General features: G+C 40.9%; 1 non-coding gene across 1 annotated transcript; it reads left to right on the top strand.

Moving 5' to 3' along the window:
* The first annotated feature begins 6,962 nt into the window (after positions 1–6,962).
* On the top strand, positions 6,963–7,069 carry LOC141654187 (small nucleolar RNA R71). Its single transcript, XR_012547751.1, has one exon. It is a non-coding gene; the product is annotated as a small nucleolar RNA R71 (small nucleolar RNA).
* Positions 7,070–7,497: the final 428 nt, after the last annotated feature.

Raw genomic sequence — 7,497 nt, 5'->3', positions numbered from 1 at the left:
TAATTGTTGATTACAAAACTAAAGAGAGATTCGATTGATATTAACTACTCTAAGAATTGATAAGAAGAACATGCTCTTCTAATTAGACTAATGGGGTATTTATAGTGGAAATTAGGGGGATGCATTAGGGTTAACTAAGGGCTAAACTAGTAATTACACTTTTTAGATTGAGCAAGGAGGAGCCGGTATTTTACGAAGGAAGGGCTGCTTTCTTTGTAGCTTGGAGAAGACGAAATTGTGCTGTAGAGGAATCCGAGCGGATTAGAGTCGGGACGGGCGGATTCTGGCGATGGAACACGAGCGGGTTCAGGTGAATCCGGGCGGATTGGAGTGGCTAAACCCGAGCGTCTTGTGGTGAAACCTCACGGATTGTGCAGATGGTGGACGGCGGATTGTAGGCAATCCGCACGGATTGTGCCTCGTGAAGATTTCTTCTTCTTTTCTTCCCTTTTCTTCATAAATTCCTTGGGGATTTCCTTGGGGACTCAAGGATCCTTTCTCAACATTGCTCATCTACTATCATATGTACAAAGGCCTTCTAATCTTGTCTCTCCTTGAAGCTTGGTCATTGGATTCGATCAATTTAGTCTCGTTTTGCCATGAAAATGCAAGATTCTTACTCCTTTCCTACCAAGGGATCAAAATCTCAAAGAATATGCTAAACAAAGAACTAAAGATAATAAATGACCCAAATATGCACTAAAAATCAAGGGAACAAGGCTAATTCGGGGGCTAAATATGCGCTAATTATGGTCACATCAAATATCCCCAAACCGAACCTTTGCTCGTCCCGAGTAAAGAGGTGACAAAGACTAGGACCATTATTTAAACTAACCTAATAACATAGCCGATATGAGACAATTAGCGGGTCTCACTCCGCCCCTTCAACTCACAACAAGACAACCATGAGGTAGGATGCCTTTTGCAAGGCAAGGTGGGTCTTGCCAAAATGGCGACACATCCAAACATTAAGCACACAAAATCACTTAATGGATGCATCTACAAAAGGAATAGCCACTTCCTCATCAAGTGGCGGAGGCACTAAAGAGGAACAAATTTAAGAGCATGTAATCCTTCACAAATACTAGTTCAACAAATTACTAAGGCTAAGAGGTTGGCACTAAATCACCTCCAAATGGTGTTAAACTAGACTACTTTCGTCCTCAATTTCCAAATGCTTTCGTCAAGGGCGATCGGATGGTGGTGGAATGATGATCCCTATGATGCTAGTAGCATATGACATGACAAGTCTCGAATTCTCTACAAAAGTAAAGGTCATGGATCGTCCCAAGCTCGACAAAGTGGCTTGACAAAAAGGCTTTTTGGGAATGAAATGCTCAAATCTTTATACACAACGGGTGGATATGACTAGTATTCAAAAATTGACCTCATTTGTCTTTCACATTTCAAAAATTTAAGATGGGGTTTGTCCCTTCCGGTCTAGTGTCCTTTGCTTTCGCCAATCGCTTATTAGGCAACCGGTTAACCTCTAGACAATAGCTTTTCGGGGTGATAATCACTCTGTCTCTGGGCGGCCGAATTCACAACCTTGTGGGGGCCCAATTCAATGAATCATGTTCCAAAGCACATCGAAGTGGTACGCCTCCATCAAAACAATTTAAATTTCTCAACATTCAACAATTCATAACATTTGAGGTTTCCTTAGCATTAAATTACTTCCACATGACAAAACTTTAGAAATGAGCACTTCAAACTTATTGACAGAAAATATTTTTGGGTTGCCTTACCACAAGGTCAATCAAGGTCACCTAGACAAGTTAACCAAGTCCACATCGCATCACGGGGTTGGATAGGTGACTCACATGCAAACCCTTGACTAGGCTCTGGGTCATGGGTCAAAAGACACTAGTATGACACTATCTAGGGTGTTTTACAACCATTCTAGTAGGCAAAGTCTTAAGTTGAAAAAGTATTTGTAATGGCTTAGTTGCTCTTGTCAAAGTTCCTAATTAGGCATTTTTCAAAACTTTTCTAACATGCAACTACATGCTATGATGCAACTAATATAAACATCCTAATGCAAGTGATTCTATCAACTAGTATGACATATAAACTAAATGCAAGTCCTAAGTTCACATTGTTATACCGCATCAATCAAAATAAAGCCACATAGTCATTAACATAAAGAGGAAAAAGGAGATTGGAAAGATCATACCATGCGGTCTTCAATATCCTCATGTCTCGGATGTGGCGTAGTCAATCAATGTGAACAAGGATAGAACAAACACAATATATACAAGACTATATATACAAAAGGAAATAAACATGTTTTTGGGTTTTCAATTTTTCAAATTTTTATGATTTTCGAAATTTTTCAATTTTTTTGGATTTTTTGAATAAGAGTTAAATGTTAGAATTCCCATCCCCACACTAATATGGGCATTGTCCTCAATGGCCAAAATGATGGAAATTATGCAAAGATGATGCATGATTTCTATACTAAATGCAATCTATACTAAGCTACACTACATGATGCATGGTTTTTGTTATGACGGAGAGGATAATTTAGATTACCTCCCGTTGTGTATGCATTAACTTCCCCAAACCGAGTGAGACACTATTGCTAATGTCTTAAGGATGGGTGTAGTTCATGCACACACTATGCAATGCATGCAACTAATTTGTCATTTTGGATTTTGAAAGCGGGAACAATAAAATGAGAACACCTCAATGGTACCGAGGTGTGAGTCCTCTATGGTGCTTAGGACTACTCCAACAATGATCAAGAAAAATAATTAAAACAAAGAGAGAAATAGACAAACCGTGAGAGGGTAGGAGCCTCCAAGGCTTGCTAATGTTCCATCATATCATCATCATCACTTTCCTCATTAGAAGTGGTCTCATTGCCACCTTCCTCTTCATTTGCTTCATCACTTTCTTCTTCATCTTGCTCACCATCTTGCTCACCATCCTCTCCTCCTTCTTCACTTGCTTCTTCACCAATGTTATCATCAACTTCTTCATTACCAACAACCTCATTGTCACCCGAAATGACCCTAGATGCACCCGGAAATAGGACTTCTCTATCCGCCCAACTAGGCAAAGGACATGATGGATCAAGTAGTCCTTGCCTAGCTAAGTGTAGGAGGGGTGGATATTGAGCCAAGTAAGCATTTTTCAGATCCTCAAAGGCTTGCTTGTGCATTGCTTGCATGAGAAGAGTCACATAATCATTTCTTGCTTCAACCCCCTCGGGCTTGAACTTTTCGTACTCAAAAGGGTAAGGTGGTATGACAATGGAAGAGGAGGGCATTTCAAGTTCACCCTTTTGTTGTTGGATAATATACTCGGCCTCTTTAGAAAGGGGAAGTAGATAATTGGTCCGATGGACACTTAGACGACAAATCTTTGAAGGCAAAGTAAACGATTTAGCTTCACTAGTGAGCCATCCATACTTGGTGTCAAGAGGATTATGGGCAACCCACTTGTACTTGTTTATCATAGTATGCATATCAACAAGATAACCACCCTCATTTGCTTCATACTTGCTATCCTTGTTGAAGTTAGGATCAAAGTATTTGGCTAGGATAGTGACTAAGCCGCCATTGACAATAACGGGAGTGCCTTTCTTCCCACAATCAATGTTGAGCCATCTATCTACCAAAAGCCACCGGATAATGCAAGAGTTGATCGATTTCCGGAGTAGTAGATGTTGTTGCTCCCATAGAAGGTTGTTGTTGTTGCACTTCCAAGTTTGGGGTTGCTACCACCATAGCCAATGCTTTCTTTGCTTGAAGAGCCTTTTGCCTTTGTGAAAGTGTCTTTGGTGCCTTTGTTGCCTTTGTGGCTCCCTTAGTCCTTGCCATTGATGAATTAACCAAGAAAAGAATGAAAAATCTTCAATTTGTAGTGTACCCAAATCGATTTAAAGGTGAAAGGCTTTGCCTTTATGAATTCAAAAATCGACTCAAAGGTTGAAGATTTGTGCTCGGTTTTGATTGTTATTGGAAAAGGAGTGATTGATTTGTTGTTAGAAGGATGGTTTGATTTGATTTTGGTGAATGTAGTTGAGGGATTTTGTTTTTGTGATGGAGAGGATGAGGGTTTTGATGTTTTTGAGTAGTGTTATGAATGAATGAAGGTGGGAGGGGTTTTATAAAGACCGAAATTTTCGAACTGCAGGGGCAATCCGTGCGGTTTCTGCTCAAGACGGGCGGATTGTGCACTTTCTGGGTTGGGAAAAACTCGCCTAATGACGGGCGTATTCAAGAGAAGACGCTCGGATTCGCTGATACGGGACGGGCGGATTCTCCAGAAGACGGACGGATTCCTTCACAGGGATTTTTCCTTGTTTTCCTCAGCTGAGAAGACTGGCGTCTTCCCTTCAAGACGGGCGTATTGCTGTTCAGGACGCCCGGATTCTCTTACAGTCAAATTTTTTTTCAAAATTCAGCTCAGAAGGACGTGCGTCTTCTACCCAGTACGCTCGGATTGTCTGAAGACGGGCGGATTCTCCTGAATCCGCTCGGATTCTACCCCTTTGTACCCGGATTCAGTTCCATCCGTGTACAATGCATTTCCCTTACCATTCTTCCATTCTTCTTCATATCTTGTGTTCTTCATTGTGGGGGTATTACTAGGCAAGGATAGCCTAGGCAAATGTCATCCCCACACTAAGGTAAAGCACTACACATCAATTGAAATCGTTAGTCCCTCCCTTACTTCTCTCAAACATGACAATTATCTTGATCAAAGTAAATAAAATAAATCCAAAGATGACAAAAATGCAATAAAAGAATTGAAATGCGAGTTAGGGAGTTAGAAATATTTACAAATGGTGGTTTAGGGAGGACTCCACCAAACTCTCATTCTTGATGAGATGTTAAGGGGGCATGTTTAAGGTGTTGTTGATGTTGCTCAACACCTTAAAGAAATAATCAAAAGCTTGTTCATTATCGTTATAAAGCTCTTCAATAGACCTTTGCCCTTGTTGTCGTTCTTGATCAATGGCATTACCAATGTAGGGATTAAAAATCCCTTCAAATTCGTCGTCCCAAAGACCACAAACTTCATTAAGTTGATCATTGAAAATCTCTTGATTTGATGGAGACAACTCTCCCAATTTCTTCTCTTGGCCAATGAGGCCATCCTCTTCTTCTTTGCTTGATTTTGATGAGCTTTGCAAGCTCTCCTTGTCACAATTCACTTGCTCTTTGAATGGGGCATCTTCAATTTTCTTCTTCCATTGGAGTTCTGACTTCTTCCTTTCATCCTTCCGGCTATAATGATCAATCATGAAACACGGTTCATTCAAACGAGGAGCTCTCATAGTCTTGTCAAGATTAAAGGTTATGCTTTCATCTCCCACTTCTAGAGTGAGCTCACCATGTTTCACATCAATCACCGCACCCGCGGTGTGTAGGGAAGGTCTTCCTAGAATGATCGGAATGTTGGAATCTTCCTCCATATCAACAATGACAAAGTCCACCGGGATGAAAAACTTCCCAATTCGCACGGGAACATCTTCCCATATCCCTAATGGTGTCTTCGTCGATCTATCGGCCATTTGGAGCGTGATATTGGTGCATTTAAGCTCTCCCATCCCCAGCCTTTTACTTACCGAGTACGGCATGACACTCACACTAGCCCCTAGATCACATAAGGCTTTGTTGATTGTTGTGTCGTCAATGGTACACGGTATTGAGAAGCTTCCCGGATCCTTTAGTTTTGGAGGTGAACTCCCTTGAAGTATTGCACTACTCACCTTAGTGAAGGCGATAGTCTCAAGTTTTCGGATCGACTTCTTCTTTGTGAGGATATCTTTCATGTATTTCGCATAGGCCGGCACGTGATTGATTAATTCCGTGAAAGGAATCGAGACTTCCAAATTCTTCACAATTTCCATAAACTTTCCAAGTTGATCATCAAATTTGGGCTTGGCTTGACGACTTGGAAAAGGAAGTCTAATCACAACGGGCTCCTTCTCCTTAACCTTGTCTTCATTTTTCTTTGAACTTTCTTCCTTTGATGATTCTCCATCTTTGGAGTTTTGCACAATTTTTTCCTTATCACTAGCTTCCACAACTTCATCCTCAACTTGCTTCTTTGGTGCTTTATACCTTGTACCACTTCTCAAGTGAATGGCACTAACCGTTTCATGTCTTGGGGGATTACTTTGAGGTGGTAATTGCCCCTTTTGTCTTTGTGAGCTTGAAGATGCTAGTTGAGTCAATTGGGTTTCCAACATCTTGGTGTGAGCTAGGATGTTGTTGATGGTTGTTTCCTTTGCTTGGCTATCTTTTTGCATTTGAGTGAAAAATTCTTGTTGATTCTTTTGCATTTAGAGGACCGCTTTTTGGACATCAAAACCTCGGTCATTTTGGTGATTGTATGGATTTTGATTTTGGTAACCTTGGTTTTGATTGTAAAAGGGTCTTTGATTTTGATTTCTCATGGGAGGTGGGGTGTATGTTGTTTGAGGGTTTTGAACATTTTGGCTTTTGTATGAGAGATTTGGATGGAATTTGGTGTTTTCATTGTAATAGTTGGAATAAGGGGTACAGCTCTTGTATGCTTGGAAAGCATTCACTTGTTCATTTGTTCCCCTACATTCACTTTGGTCATGTCCCAAAGTTCCACAATTCTCACATATCCCACTTGGGATTGATGAAGATGCCGTCATGGCATTAACATGATGCTTTGGTGATTGTGAGACTTCTTCACGTCTAGCCATAGCTTTTTCAAACTTCAAATTGATTGTGTCAATGTGAGCACTAAGTTGAGCACCCAATTGAGTAACGGAGTCCACTTCATGCTTTCCTCCTCTATTAGCCTTGCGAGGTCTACTATATTGTGAGTTATGGACCGCCATTTCCTCAATTTTGTTCCATGTTTGATTGTCATCAACTTCGGTGAACATTCCATTTGATCCTATATTGAGAATGTTCCTTAAATCTTCATATAAACCATTCCAAAATTGTTGTACCAAGAACCACTCGCTAAGTCCATGGTGAGGACATGAGCGGCAAATTCCCTTGAACCGCTCCCAAGCTTCATACAAAGATTCTTCATCCCTTTGCTTAAAACCCGTAATTTGAGCTCTTAGCATGTTAGTCTTTTCCGGTGGGTAGAATTTTTTGTAGAAAGCTAGAGCCAACTTCTTCCAAGAATCAATCCCGAGAGTGGCCTTATCAAGGCCCTTCAACCATTGTTTCGCGGTGCCAATTAGAGAAAAAGGAAATAAGACCCATCGAATTTGGTCTTGAGTTACACCGGTTTGAGAAATCGCATCACAATAGTCACAAAAGGTTTCCATATGAGAATGAGGGTCTTCACTAGGCATCCCCCCAAATTGGCTCCTTTCGACTAATTGGATAAAGGCGGATTTGGCAATGAAATTTCCGGTTAGATGTTGTGGTGTGGGAGTACCATTGGGTAGGTTCTCCTCGGTGGGTACGGAATGTGATGAAAACTTAGGCATTGTAGGTTGATTTTGGGTGGTATTGTGTAATGGGTTCTCCTCACCTTCTCTTGCAA

The sequence above is a fragment of the Silene latifolia genome, chromosome 4, assembly GCF_048544455.1.
Source record: "Silene latifolia isolate original U9 population chromosome 4, ASM4854445v1, whole genome shotgun sequence".
Classification (NCBI taxonomy): Eukaryota; Viridiplantae; Streptophyta; class Magnoliopsida; order Caryophyllales; family Caryophyllaceae; genus Silene; species Silene latifolia.
The sequence above is the reverse complement of the archived record's forward strand: the minus strand, read 5'-3'. Positions and strand labels throughout refer to the sequence as shown.